Here is a 7,390-nt window from a genome sequence, read left to right on the forward strand (position 1 = left end):
AAGTTTATGTAACTCAGCCACCAGGTTTCATCAAAGAAGGCAAAGAAGACTTGGTGTTCAAACTGCACAAGGCCCTTTATGGACTCAAACAAGCTCCAAGAGCTTGGAACAAGAGGATAGATGCTTTCCTATTAAGACTTGGCTTCACTAAGTGTACTACTGAACATGGAGCGTATGTGAAAGGGAGACACTTCACTGATTTGCTAATTCTATGCCTATATGTTGATGATCTTCTCATAACTGGTGGAGATCTCAACAATATATTGGCATTCAAGCAAGAGATGCACACTGAATTTGAGATGTCTGATCTAGGAGAACTTTCCTACTTCTTAGGCATCGAATTCAAGAGAACACAGGCTGGAGTATTCATGCATCAAATGAAGTACACTGCTGATGTATTGCAGAGATTTGATATGCTGAATTGTAACTCAACAACAACTCCAATTGATGCAGGGGCAGTGCTATGCATAGATGAATCAGATCAACCAGTTGATAAGACTTTGTACAGGCAAATGGTGGGTTCACTGAGATATGTATGCAATTCCAGGCCAGACATTGCTTTTGGTGTTGGTTGGGTCAGCAGGTTTGTTGAATCACCTAAGCAGAGCCATTTGGGTGCTGTGAAGAAGCTATTGAGATATCTAAAAGGAACCTTAGGCTATGGAATTTTGTATCCTGCTAAGGATGATGCCCATGAAAATTACATAGTTTAAGACTTTAAGTTCAAGAAAATCACATGATTATCAGTTCAGGTTCAAGAAAACCACATCATTATCAGTTGAAGTTCAAGAAAATGACATCATTATCCGCTGAAGTTCAAGAAAATCACATAATTATCAGTTGAAGTTCAAGAAAATCACATTATTATGAGTTGAAGTTCAAGAAAATGGCAATATTATGAGGTGAAATTCAAGAAAATCACATCACTGAGATACTAAGAAGTTGGCTCAATAAGTGTAGTAATTCATGAAGAAGATTGGAAATTGAGATAGAAAAGAGAGATAGAAAGGGTTGGAAATTGATTCTCTCACCCTCTTTCGCATGCATATCCAACATGAAACAGTTGTTGAAGAATTGTAATTCAATTAGTTTAATTCAATTGCTTAAGCTTTGTTAAAACAGTTTTCTGTTTTTATGGTTTTACTATTTTTAGTAGTTAGTTGGTTGGTGTATGCTATAAATAGAAACCTCACTATTCTTCCTTCTTAATCCAATTCAATATACATGAACTATTGATGCATTCCTTATCATCTATCTTTTATACTTTTCTCAATTCATTACTCTTTCTTCCTCTTTAAATCTCATTTCTTATTGTTGCCAATTCACTGGTTTTCACAGTGAATGCATTCTGTTTCTTCACACTGGTTTTAACAACAGTATGACTCAATTTCATGCGTACAAAATCACATCCTTATCAGCTTAAGTTCAAGAAAACCATATCATTATCAGCTGAAGTTCAAGAAAATCGCAATACTATGAGCTGAATTTCAAGAAAATCACATAACTATCCGCTGAAGTTCAAGAAAATCACATAATTATCGGTTGAAGTTCAAGAAAATCACATTAAAAATATCATGAGTTATAGTAATTTATGAAGAAGATTGGAAATTGATTCTGTCACACTCTCTCGCATGCATGTCCAACACTAAACAATATGCACCTTCATAATGAGGAGTACAACTAATGATATTGCCACTAGTTAAATTTTTAAAATCAACTATATAACTACTATCTTCTATAAGAAAAAAGAGCTATTGAAAATACTAAAGTAGATATTCTACATTTGTGATAAGTGTATATAAAAAGGTTATTTGTGTTAATTTGAAAGGTTGTTGTAATTATAAAATTAGACACTCTCCATTTATGATAAGTATACAAAGTAGAGGTTTTTTTGTAAAATTAATGAGTTGTTGAAATTCCTAAATTAAACACACTTCATTTGGATATCTTTCAAAATAACTTTAAAATTATGAAAATATCACATACACTATTTTTTATTTTTTCTAAGTTTTGTTTAACAAATCTTCTTCTTCAACTTAAATCAACTCAAAGGTATCATTTTTTATTTTTTACTTCTTCATTTTCAAATGACAAAGCAACTCACAAATATAATTTTATGCTCTTTTCATTTTTACTTCATCATTCTCGTAACAAAATGTGTATATAAACATATTGGTAGTTATTACTTGGAAATATTTTTTTTCATTTTTACTTCATCATTTTATAGCTATTTCTTTTTTTTTAATTTGTGTTTCACAAATCTATTATCTTCATCAACTCACGTATGATTTTACTTTTATTTTTCATTTTTACTTCATTTTCTCATAACTACATTTGTGTTTTCTATTGGTATATGTCAACATATTAGTACTTACTATTTAGTAATATTTGTAATGGTTGTAACAATGTGTGTTAACTACGTTTCTCAGAATTATTTTAAATTTTTTCTTCAATTTTGTTAAACAAATCAATGATATTTAACTATCAAAGCTACTAACAGGTATGATTTTAAGTCATTTTTATTTTTTCTTTATTGATAGATATAATTGGTTTATTATATTAAGTTATACATGTACGTTACTTTACTCACACAATATTCTTTATTCTCATATGTAAAAATCAACTTCTTCAACATTCAATTAACTTACACCAACAAGGTATCACAAGATAATATTTTTTGAGACCCTTATTAGCTGGCTGGTTGTAAATGATTCAAAATGTAAAATTCATTTGAGCTTTTGGTCTCCTTTAATGAAATTGTAGTATGAAATTTGGATGTTATACTTTCGGGGACTATGATATTCCTAATACAGTAGCTATATGGGTTGTGTATTCATGATGTAAAAGCAGATGGTGCTGATTGTCCCTCGAGAACCTAAATGCAAATTGCAATCTGCATTCTTTGTTCATTATATTATTATATAAATTATAATTGTTATTCTTGATTGAATGATTTAGGCTACTCAATATGCAATTGTTTCATAATCTAGAAATTAGATACATGTTGGTCCCTAAATGTAGCACGAGTCATAATATAAAAATTGGTGGTATGTATAAAAATTGGTGGTATGTACCTTGATAACTCTAGCGGCAAATATTATATGCAGTATTAATTCTTTATTCATAATGTAAATTCAGGAAGAACGTAGTCAACCCTAAATGCATTGTCAATCAATGCACATTTCTTTATTCATGATGTATATTTTTTATTATGTTTTTTTTCCTTGAATATTGATGTCCTTAAATGTCACTTCATTATAAAATATATTTTTATATTGTAAAATAAGCATGATATTTTGAGTCTATATGACCTTAAACACATTTCTAATATGGCCTCCTCTTGTTTCTGAATAATTGCAATTAAGGTGTGAATTCTTTATCCATAATGTAATATTTGGATGGTATTTTGAGTCTTTATGGACCTTCAATGCAATTGCATTATGAATCAGAGGTGATGTCTCTAAATGCTTCTAAAATAGAAATTCTTTATCCATAGGGGAGATGATTAAAGGTTTACAAACAAAACTATAGAGTATTATGGCGATTTATGTAGATGGCCCCACCTAATAGGATAAAAGCTTGATGTTGTTGTATATATATATATATATTTATTGTAATTTGCTATTGATTTTGCATAATAAGGTTGGATTATAAATATTGCAATTGCATTATGAATTAGAGGTGGCGTCTCTAAATGTTTCTAAAATAAAAAAAAATTATTCATAGGGGAAATGATTAAAGGTTTACAAACAAAACCATAGAGCATTATGACATCGTTCAATTCATGTAGTCGGCCTCACCTAATAGGATAAAGGCTTGATGTTGTTATATATATATATATATATATATATATATATATTTTGTAGTTTGCTATTGATTTTGCATAATAAGGAAAATCAAATAGGAAAAGGTTTATATAGGGTTGAACCAATTTAATTGGTTAAATCAGTTAGTTGGACTTCCCTCTCTGGTTCAAGAAAGGATCAACGCAAAGATCTTACTTCCAAGCAATCTTTGGACTTTCCTTTTGTAGAAAATATCTCATCATTTGTTGTCATTCTTCATGGAATCTGATTAGGTTTAGCAATAATGGAAGTTATGTTTTTTTAACTGAATTATGAACAACATCAAGTATATTTTTTACTTAAAATATACACATAAATTCCAAATTAATAGTGAATGATGTTAAGACGTGATATGCTTCATGGTCAATTTGTTATATAGCTCGACAAACTTGGTTCATGAACCAAATGAGTTAAACTTGAACTGGAAATTGAATTTGTTAAATAAACGAATCAAACTTGAATTGGATACAGTTCAACTCGTGCGGTTAATGAACTAGTTCGATATGTATACAAATATATATATCAACTAGTTTTTATGTTGATTATGACTCATCCATTATATTTTTATATTTATTATGACTCATGCATTATTTTTTATATTTATTTTTATTATATATGGAAACATGGTTATATTTATATGTATAAATCTTTTTGTAGTATTTTTAAAAAATTAATTAACTATTTAAGTTGTCCAAATGAACTAATCGAATTGAGTTGAATAGTTCGGAGAACTTTAACCGAACTGTACTTGAGCTAAGAAAATAACGTGTATCCAACTCGAGTTGAGTTTCGAGCTGAACTGGGTTGAATTCTGGTTCGATTTGGTTCGGCTTGTTTGCAGTCCTAGTTGATTCTAACAAAATATTTATTTTTGGTTTATTTAAATGTGAGTAAAATGGTCAATCTAGTCACCTAGTTTAAAGTGGTAAAGAAACATATCGACTAATTGAAGGGTTTTCTGACATGTTGAAGTTGTTTTCTTCCTTTTTTTATAGTTGGACTGTTAGGGCCTACTCTAATTCAAATAAAAATGATTTTTTTATATAGAAAACATACTAATTTTTATTTTGCACTCAACTTATTCCATGTACTTCAAAATTTGACATAAAAACTTGACATAGTTAAAAAAAAATTGTAAATTATGGGTGGCTTATACTCACTACACATGATGTACAAAATTTGAGGATTGGCCTCATATGAGAAGAAGTTCATAATAGAGTATCTCTATGATATTCTTATTTTTTTTAATCATTAAAATTATGACATGTGTATTATTTTCTTTTAATTTTTAGAAATGTTTTTGTAAAAATATATTAAATAGGACATTTGTAATTATTTTAGTGGCTAGAGAAGCTAACTTATCTCTTAATATTAATATGATATATTTATTTTTCCCATGAATTATTTGTAGAAGTAACCAAACAAGCATGAGTGTGACATGATGATCTCAACTTTGAAGTAATGAGTTTTTGGTTATGTGTTGTATGAGGTAACACGTTTATTTGGTGATGTACATCACAAAATTTTGAATAGTGGTACTTTGCTAATTATGTCTCCTATGAGTACTTTAAGTTTTATTGAGTATGGACCGTTTATGATGTCTTTAAGATTTAGCAAACATGTTGAATATTTTTTTATAACTGGTGCATACATTCTGTGTAAGACTTGAATTCTTGCTAAAGAATAAGCAAACATGTTGAAGCATATAATCATTGATGAATTAGTAATTTAAATACATAATATAGGAAATTAGGAATAAGTGTGGCAAAGAGAAGTTATTTTATCAATGAGGTTGGTTCGAATGATATATGTTTGATTTTCTTTAAGTAAGGTCTCAAGTTCGAATCTTATGAATTAAAAAATATTCATTAAAAGAGTTAGATTTACATATTTGTGGATATTTCTGACTTGGACATTATTACCTCTAGTACGAAGATATCTATGAGAAACAAAAAAAAAGGTAAGCTACTTTGGCAGAGTTTCAAGAGGGGGCAAATTGCATACAATCCCTCATAAAATAGAATGATGATTAGCTATTTTCTTGATTTTTAGTATAAGATATTTTTGATAAATTCTACATTTTCAATTAAACAATCATATCTTTTTATTTAACAAAAAATATAATATCTATATATTATCAACTATTCATTTAAGTTACTTTCTAGGAGTAATCAATAAAGATTAAACACAAATGTTGAAAGATATAGTAATAATTTATAAAACTTATATATTATTAGAGTTTTTCTCTTAACTAAATCGGGACTGAATCAAAAGTATGAATAAACACATGTGAAAATCAATAGTCTCACCCAAAGATTATATTGATGAAGTTTCATGAAATTCGATTGGAATGTATGGAGAATTTAAACAAATACACTATTAAAAATGACATAATTAAGAGTTTTGTATACTAGCACTGATTCATATTAATTATTATTGATTCTTAAAAAAATAATAATTTAAATCAATAATAAATAATATAATAATTATGTATAAATTATTATATTGAGTATACATATATTAAACACCCTTACATTTGTAATAATAATGAATGAGTGTCATGTCATTAATTAGTTCAGAAATGAAGGAATGAGTAATGACTGATAACTGAAAATAAAATTTAATCTAAAAATCCAGAATTTTTATTAAAAAGTGATTTTGTAATTAAGAACATGGGCCCCACTTCCCCTTGAGCTCAATAATTGAAATGGACCATGACCCACTCAATTGAATGGCACATATTCAAGTACAACAGTGAGAGTTCTTTCTCTCTCACTTCAACAACTCCATTTCTACTTTTTTTTCTTCTACTGTTAAATGCACTATTACAATTGTTCTCCTTCTTTTTTCACGCTTACACTTTCATTTTACCAAACAACAATGCTATTCCACCTTCTCTTTGCTAAGGTATGTTTCTCTTTCTACTCTCTACTTTTTTTCTTCATCAAATGTAATCTTCAATTAAATTCTATGTTCTACTTTGTTTAATCATCAAATACTCATCCCAATAAGGGAAGTGATTTTTTTTTCTTTTATTCAACTGCAAAAAATATAAATTTATTGTTTTTTTGTTACTTTGTAAAAATTAAAACTTTGATTTTATTGGATCTTATTTATTTTAATAATATTTATAACTCCTGACTTAGAGCTCACTGAGAGTTGTTTTGTTTTTTATTTTCACAAGACTCAGTGTTATAATTAAAATTTGAAATTATACATTTTATTGAAATATTTTTTATAAATATATATATTATTATTAAGTTAGTTATTAAAAGTTGGTAATTGAAAGAAGAGGAAATCAGTTTCACAGTGCTATAAGGAATGCAAAAAATAAAATAAAAAATGTGACATAAAATATGTATTAACAAGGCCCATTAAGTAGATTTTATTACAGTGTTGGTGTTTAATCGGCTATATAATGACGAGATCATTGGATGTTGTTACATAAGTTCTTTCAGAAATATGGGAGAGTGAGAGCGAGGGAGAGAACGCGAGGGGGAGAACGCGAGAGAGAACGCGAGGGGGAGAGAGAGAGAGAGAGAGAG

At 28.5% G+C, this 7,390-nt stretch overlaps 1 long non-coding RNA gene across 1 annotated transcript in view; it reads left to right on the forward strand.

The window, feature by feature from the left end:
* LOC109349013 overlaps positions 6,621–7,390 on the forward strand; it is a 6,497-nt gene continuing 5,727 nt past the window's right edge. The window contains exon 1 of the long non-coding RNA XR_002107892.1: positions 6,621–6,752. This is a non-coding gene — a long non-coding RNA (uncharacterized LOC109349013). The remainder of the gene's footprint in view (positions 6,753–7,390) is intronic.

Source organism: Lupinus angustifolius, chromosome LG06 (assembly GCF_001865875.1).
Source record: "Lupinus angustifolius cultivar Tanjil chromosome LG06, LupAngTanjil_v1.0, whole genome shotgun sequence".
In the NCBI taxonomy this organism is placed as follows: Eukaryota; Viridiplantae; Streptophyta; class Magnoliopsida; order Fabales; family Fabaceae; genus Lupinus; species Lupinus angustifolius.